Source organism: Sciurus vulgaris (genome assembly GCF_902686455.1).
Source record: "Sciurus vulgaris genome assembly, chromosome: X".
Classification (NCBI taxonomy): Eukaryota; Metazoa; Chordata; class Mammalia; order Rodentia; family Sciuridae; genus Sciurus; species Sciurus vulgaris.
Window position 1 is genome coordinate 55,610,585 of NC_136471.1, and position 7,847 is coordinate 55,618,431.

Sequence of the window (7,847 nt, forward strand, 5' to 3'; positions counted from 1 at the left end):
CAGGTGGAAGAAGGGGACCCAAAGGCGGAATTCATTGAATTGAGCAAATCTTGTCCTTTCTGTAGGTTTTATTCTCCCATTCTCTCCCCCTTATCTCTTTCCTTCCTGCCTACTTGATTAGGCCCGGTTTTGCATAAAGTGAGAAGTGATGGACAGGGGGAGGGCCAAGGTGATTCAGGCAGGTATCAGTGGGATTTTATAGGAAGTAGAAAAAAATATTTGTTTCAACTTTGATTCTTCTCTAAATTCTTTGATATTTTAAATAACTGTCATTCTATGTGTGATGATTACATAGTTTGTGATGATTTGCTCCATGAAATAATAATGTATAAAAATGTACATAGAGGAAGTAATAAATAAGTCTTTATAACCCTCCACGAACAAGTTAAATAGAGTGATATATTCTATTTTAGTTATCAAATGCTATGACTTAAGTCTTTGTCCCCCAGAAGTCATATGTTGAAAAGGTAATATCCACAGTTTTACATTAATGGTATTTGTGAGACCCTTGGGAAGTAATTGGGACATGGAGGCTCTTCCCTCATGAATGGATTAATAGATTGATGGGTTATTGAGGAAGTGGGTTAGTTGTCACAAGAGCAAGTTTGCTTAAGTCATTTTGAACATCTTTTGTGAGGCCCCTTGTCATATAATGTCCTACACTACCTTGATACTCTCTATAAGGTCCTCCGGAGCAAGAAAGCCTCAATAGATGATTCACCTTAAACTTGGACTTTCCAGTTTCCAAAATGTAAGAAATAAATTTCTTTTCTTTATAAATTAACCAGTCTCAGGCATTCAATTACAGCAAAAGAAAATGAACTAGAGTATTAAGAAAATTGAATAATTATATATAGCATCAAACTCATAATAAGTGACCTTTGTCACTTTTAATTGAGTAAAACTAATTTACTACTTGTAGATATTATCTGATGATACCTAAAATGATTTTATAATAATATGTTAACCATATTTATCTGTATATTATAAAATTTTGCATAGTTTCTAGTTTTTCTGTATTTCCCATCTTTTCTATAATTGATTTCTATTACTATAATCAAAACAAGACAAGAAAAATTATTATACAAAATTTAAACTAATGAAAAACATTTTAATAATAGCATCATAAGTATATAACATATCTCTTGATAGAATTGCTTCCAGTTCTGTTCCTGAGAGAGTATTGAAGACATGCATAAGAAACCAGTTTTCACAGAAAACAAGATCACAAATAGAATGTTACTGTGAGTCAAAAACTGGGAAAATTAATAGATATTGATACCAAAGTTGTGGCCAACTAGTGCTTTTTAGAAACAAGTGGATGTTTTAGTCAGTTTTGTATCACTGTGACCAAAATATCTAACAAGAAATATTTAGAGAAGGAAAAGTTTAGTTTGGTTCATGGTTTCAGAGGTTCCGTCTATGCTCAGTCAACTCCATTGCTCTGGGTTGGAGGTAAGGCAGAACATTGTGGTGGAAGGACATGACAGATCAAAGCAGCTCAGGATATGATAGCCAGAAAGCTGAAAGAGAGATTTTCTGCTCTGCTCACAAGGGACAAACTGTAAACCTCAAAGGCATGCCCCAAGTGACTTACTACCTCCAGTCATATACTACCTGCCTCTAACTATAACTATATATAGCTATAGGATTAATTCACCAATTAGGTTACAGCTCTCATAAGATAATCATTTTACCTCTAAATGTTCTTGTATTGTCTCACACAATAACCTTTTGAAGGACACCTCATATTGAAATCATAACAGTAGAGGAAGAATATTGGGCCTTACAATGTTAAAGTACATTAAATAAAAGATGAGATTGACTCTTACTTCCATATTCCTTTAATACACTCTACTATAACTTCTTGAGTGCATCAGAGCTAATAACATGGCAGACACAGAGAAATGTTGTTAAATAGGACAGCTTCTTTCAGAGAGTCACACAAAAGTCACAGATGGGAATGACAGAGCAATTAAACTTAAAATCTGTGGTCAATCCATCATTTAACCCATTTGATGTTGGACCTCCACTGTATCATTTCTTAGTACCCTTTACTTAATTTTGACTTGAAATACACTTAAACTTTAATCTTCTTGACTTTATGACAAGATCATCTTGCTTAAGTTCCCTTTTATATACCCTGGTGATTTCAAAATTGTCTTTGCAAGTTCAGTTATGATATAGGTTTGTGGTATTTTCTCATGCTTAGTTCTTTTGCTCATGGTATCTGACCTTCCCAAACCAGCCCTCATAGACCCCATATTCCTGTTGACTTGTACTAGTTTTGAAAAGAAGATAATTAGCAGAGCATGGTGGTACGTGCCTGTAATCCCAGTGATTCAGGAGGTTGAGGGATGAGGATTTTGAGCACAAAGCCAATCTCAGCAAATTAGTAAGGTCCTAAGCAACTCAGATCTGTCTCAAAATAAAATATAAAAAGGGCTGGGGATGTGGCTCAGTGGTTACACACCCCTGGGTTCAATTCCCAGTACCAAAAATAAAAATAAAATAAAAGACATTTAGAAAATAACACTTAAACAAATCTTTATCATGGAAAAACATATGTTGATATGTATACAATTTCAGCAAATCTACTATTTCCCATGACAAGAGAACTCTAGCTTAGTATATACCACTTTAACCAGGTAACAACAAAAGGGAAATGTATTATTTATTCATGAGTTGGTATTCTAAGTAGATTTATTTCATACTCTTAATTAATATGTTTAATATTATCCAGTAATATGAATGTGGTCACTTTACTTATTTAATCAATTGTAACACCTTAAAATAAAGCCACATTACCCATTTTTAGTTTTGTCAAACATTCATTAAATTTGGTCTTTATTCCTACTTTTAATTTAAATAAAATCATAAAATATCAATAGTATTTAGAATAGTACATGAAACATTTAAAATTAGTTGATTGGGCTGTTTTGAGAGCAAGATCTCTACAGAAATTTTTTCATGATTTTCTTGAACTACTTTGACAACAAAGATGTGTTTTAAGTGACAATAAGAAATTATGTTTTAATAGATAAGCCTACACAGAGTACTAATTTTTGAAAATAATAGGTACTGCTATCATTCCAGAAATGCGATCTCACATTTACTGCTCCAAGATTGGAATTTGTCCTTTAATTTGGTAACAATTTGCAATTGATTTTCTGTTCAATAACTCAAGGAAGATAGCAACAAATTAAACCCTACATTAACACTTTGAAAGTTGCATTGCTATGGGGAACCATTCACCTTTTGTTCTTACGTCCATAACAGAACATTCCACTTTTATGACTTTGCTTTTAAAACTAGGTATTAATGGTGGACTTAAAGGCATCCATTATATTCAACAGGATTAAGAATTCTGAAAAAAATAACTGGTTAATTTTTACCTAAAAACTGCTAGGGTAAAGCCTATTTTAGGACAGGAGCGCACCTCCCCCCCCCCCCCCCCCCCCCCCGCCTGCTGTGGGCCACTTGCCTCATGTGGAGGAGAGGAGAGCCCTGGCCCCCTGGCTAGTCACCAGGAGGAGAGGATAATTCCCATGCTATGGTCCCCATGACTCCCCAGGCCACTTTCCATTTTGGGACACTGCAGCTGATGCCATAGCCCTCCTATACGTGGTAGCTCCCACCTTAGGACAACAGTCAGGGCCTGGAGGCAACAGCCCACCACAAAAAAAAAAAAAACAAAAAACACCACAGCACTGCATATCTGAATAGGCTGCCCAAAGCCACCCCATGGCCCACTCTAGAAGCCCCATCTCTGAAAGTGGTAGCTCCAACCTAGGACACCTATGCAGTCATACTGGGCTACCTTTACTGTCATCACCACCATTTTTAGTTGGAGCAGCTTCCATCGTGGGACACCAACTGGAGAGTAGAAGCCCAATATCAAGGTACCTAAAAGTTAGCCACTGCCACCACCACCACCTAGGGACATTGCAGTTTCCAATTAGGGATGACAGCCAGGACCTGGAAGACAATTTCCAAGGTCTTTACAGGCTTGGTTACACCTGAGAGTCCCTTTCTCTCTTCTCTCTTGCTAACAGTCAACTTCCACTGATTCTTCTTTCACTCTTCCTATGATCTAATACCTCTATTTCTCACCTACTACTACCCCATAAACATCACATCCTACACGCCCCCTGTTTGCTTTTTGTCAACAGTTGAAACTGTAGATACTAGTGCAAACCTATTGTTTATACTGTAGAAAATAACTGAACACATCAGTTCTGTTTGTTATGACAAATTTGTAAAATTCATAATAGGGGTTAAGTGATTTAAAGCTGTATATTGTTTGCATTGGGTGCTGTTAATACTGATCTCCCCCTTAAAGGTGAGTTATTGGAAACTTGCAAAGACAATATAAATCTGTAGGGTAGAAACCTTAATACCTCGGATCCACACTGCTAAAGGGAAAGAAATGTGAACAACATGAAAAAAAAAAGGGCAGAAAGCACCCCAAACAAACCAAGATGCCACAATAAGAGAATTCATTGACAGCACAGTAGAAGAAATGTCAGAGAAGGAGTTCAGAATATACATAATTAAAATGATCTGTGAAGTACAGGATGATATAAGAACAAATACAGGCAACAAAAAATCACTTCAAAAGAGTATCAGGAAAAATGCAGGAAGCAAAAGATTACTTTAAAAAAAGAGATAAAGATAATGGAAGAAAAAAAAACAACAGAAATTCTTGAAATGAAGGAAACAATAAACCAAATAAAACACTCAACAGAGCACATCACCAACAAATTATATCACTTGGAACACAGAACCTCAGACAATGAAGACAAAATATATAATCTAGAAAATAAAGTTGACCACACAGTGAAGATGGTAAGGAACCATGAACAGAACCTCCAATAAATATGGGATAACATGAAAAGATCAAATTTAAGAATTATCAGGATAGAGGAAGGCACAAAGACACAAACCAAAGGAATGCACAAACTTTTCAATGAAATAATATCAGAAAATTATCCAAATCTGAAGAATGAAATGGAAAACCAAATACGAAAGTCTTATAGGACACCAAGTGTACAAAATTACAACAGGCCCACACCAAGTCACATTATAATGAAAATGCCTAGCATACAAAATAAACATAGAATCTTAAAGGCTGAAAGAGAAAAGTATCAGATTACATGTGGGGGAAACCAGTTTGAACCTCAGCAGATTTCTCAACCCAGATCCTTAAAGCTAGGAAGTTTTGGAACAACATATAGAAGCTGATAATGGATAAGAAAATGGATGCCAACCAAAAATCTTATTTCTAGCAAAATTAAGCTTCCCATTTGATGATGAGATAAAAACTTTCCATGACAAACAAAAGTTAAAAGACTTTACAAATAGAAAGCCTGCAATACAGAACATTCTCAGCAAAATATGTGAAGAGGAAATAATAATGAAAGACAGCAAGGGGAGGGATCTACACTAAAGGAAAAGCCAATCAAAGGAGAAATCAAGATTAAAAAACAAAAATAAGCCAAAATGACCAGGAATGCAAATCATATCTCAATAATAAACCTGAATATTAATGACCTAAACTCATTAATCAAAAGACATAGACTGGCAGATTAGATTAAAAGAAAAGATCCAACAATATGCTGCCTTTGAGATACCCATTTCATAGGAAAAGATATCCACAGACTGAAGGTGAAAGGATGGGAAAAAATATATCACTTACATGGTCTGTGTGGAAAAGCAGAGGTTTCCTTCCTCATATCAGATAAAGTGGACTTCAAGTCAAAGTTAGAAGAGACAAAGAAGGAAATTTCATATTGTTTAAGGGACTCACATCAACAAGACATAAGAATCATAAACATTTATGCTCCAAACAATGGAGCATATATGTACATCATACAAACCAGGAATTTCAGGAATTTTCTCAATTTCAGGAATCAAATGAACTACAACACAATAATATTGGATGACATTAACATGCCTCCCTCACCATTGGATAGATCTTCCAAAGGAAAACTAAACAAAGAAACTATAGAACTCAATAATACAATCAACAACTTAGACTTAACAGACATATATAGAATATTCCACCCATCAATGGAGTGAATGCACTATTTTTCTCAGCAATACATGGATCTTTCTCTAAAATAGACCATATGTTATGCCACAAAGCAACTTTTAGCAAATACAAAAAAATAGAGATACTACCCTGCATTCTATCAGATCATAATGGAATGAAATTAGAAATCAATCATAAAATAAAAAAATAGAAGTTACTCCAACACCTGGAGACTAAATAAGATGCTAGAGAATGACACATGGATAACAGAAGACGTCATAGAGGAGATTAAAAAATTCTTAGGGGTAAATGAAAATACCAATACAACATATCAAAATCTCTGGGACACTATGAAGGCAGTACTAAGAGGGAAGTTCATTGCATTGAGCTCATTCATTAAATGAATGAAAAGCCAACAAATAAGTAACTTAACATTACATCTCAAAATCCTAGAAAAAGAAGAACAAATCAACACCCAAAGTAGTAGAAGACAGGAAATAATTAAAATCAGAGCTGAAATCAATGAGATGTAAACAAAAGGAACAATCCAAGAAATTGACAAAAACGAAAAGTTGGTTCTTTGAAAAAATAAATAAAATTGATAAATCCATAGCCACATGAACAAAGAAAAGGAGAGAGAAAACTCAAATTACTAAAATTTGTGATGAAAAGCAAATATCACGATGGGCACTACAGAAACACAGAAGATAATTAGAAACTATTTTGAAAATTTGCACTCCAACAAAATACAAAATATCAAAGACACTGACAAACTCAAACTGAATCAGAAGGACATACGCAATTTAAACAGTTCAATTCCAACCAATAAAATAGAAGGTGTTATCAAAAGCCAACCAACCAAGAAAAGTCCAGGACCAGAAGAATTCTCAGCCAAGTTCTATAAGACCTTCAAAGAAGAACAAATGCCAATACTCCTTAAGGTATCCCATGAAATAGAAAAGGAGGAAACCCACCCAAACTCATTCTATGAAGCTAGTTATCACCCTGATAACAAAAGTAGACAAAGACACATCAAAAAAAAAAAATTCAGACCAATATCCCTGAACAACATTGATGCAAAAATTCTTAATAAAATTCTGGTAAATCACATACAAAAACATATTAAAAAGATAGTGCAACACGATCAAGTGGGGTTCATTTCAGGGATGCAAGATTGGTTCAACATAAGGAGATCAATAAACATAGCATGTCACATCCATAGTCTTAAAAACTCTACAAGATGCAGCACCCCCTTCATACTCAAAACACTAGAAAAAATAGGGATAGTAGGAACATATCTCAACATTGTAAAGGTTATCTATGCTAAGCCCAAGGCCAACATCATTCTAAATGGAGAAAAACTGAAATTATTCCCTCTAAAAACTGAAACAAGAAAGGGATGCCTACTGTCACTACTCCTAATCAACATTGTCCTTGAAACTCTAGCCAGAGCTATTTGACAGACCAAAGAAATTAAAGGGAGACGAATAGGAAAAGAAAAACTCAAACTATCACTATTTGACATGATTCTATATTTAGAGGATCCAAAAAATTCCACCAGAAAACTTCTAGAACAAATAAGTGAATTCAGCAAAGTAGCAGGATATAAAATTAACACCCTTAAATCTAACACATTTCTATACATCGGTAATGAATCCCTGAAAGAAATTAGGAAAACTACCACATTCACAATAGTCTCAAAAAAACAAAAAAACAAAAAACAAAAAAACTTGGGAATCAATATAACAAAAGGGGTAAGAGACCTCTACAATGAAAACTAAAGAACACTAAAGAAAGACTTAGAGGAAGACCT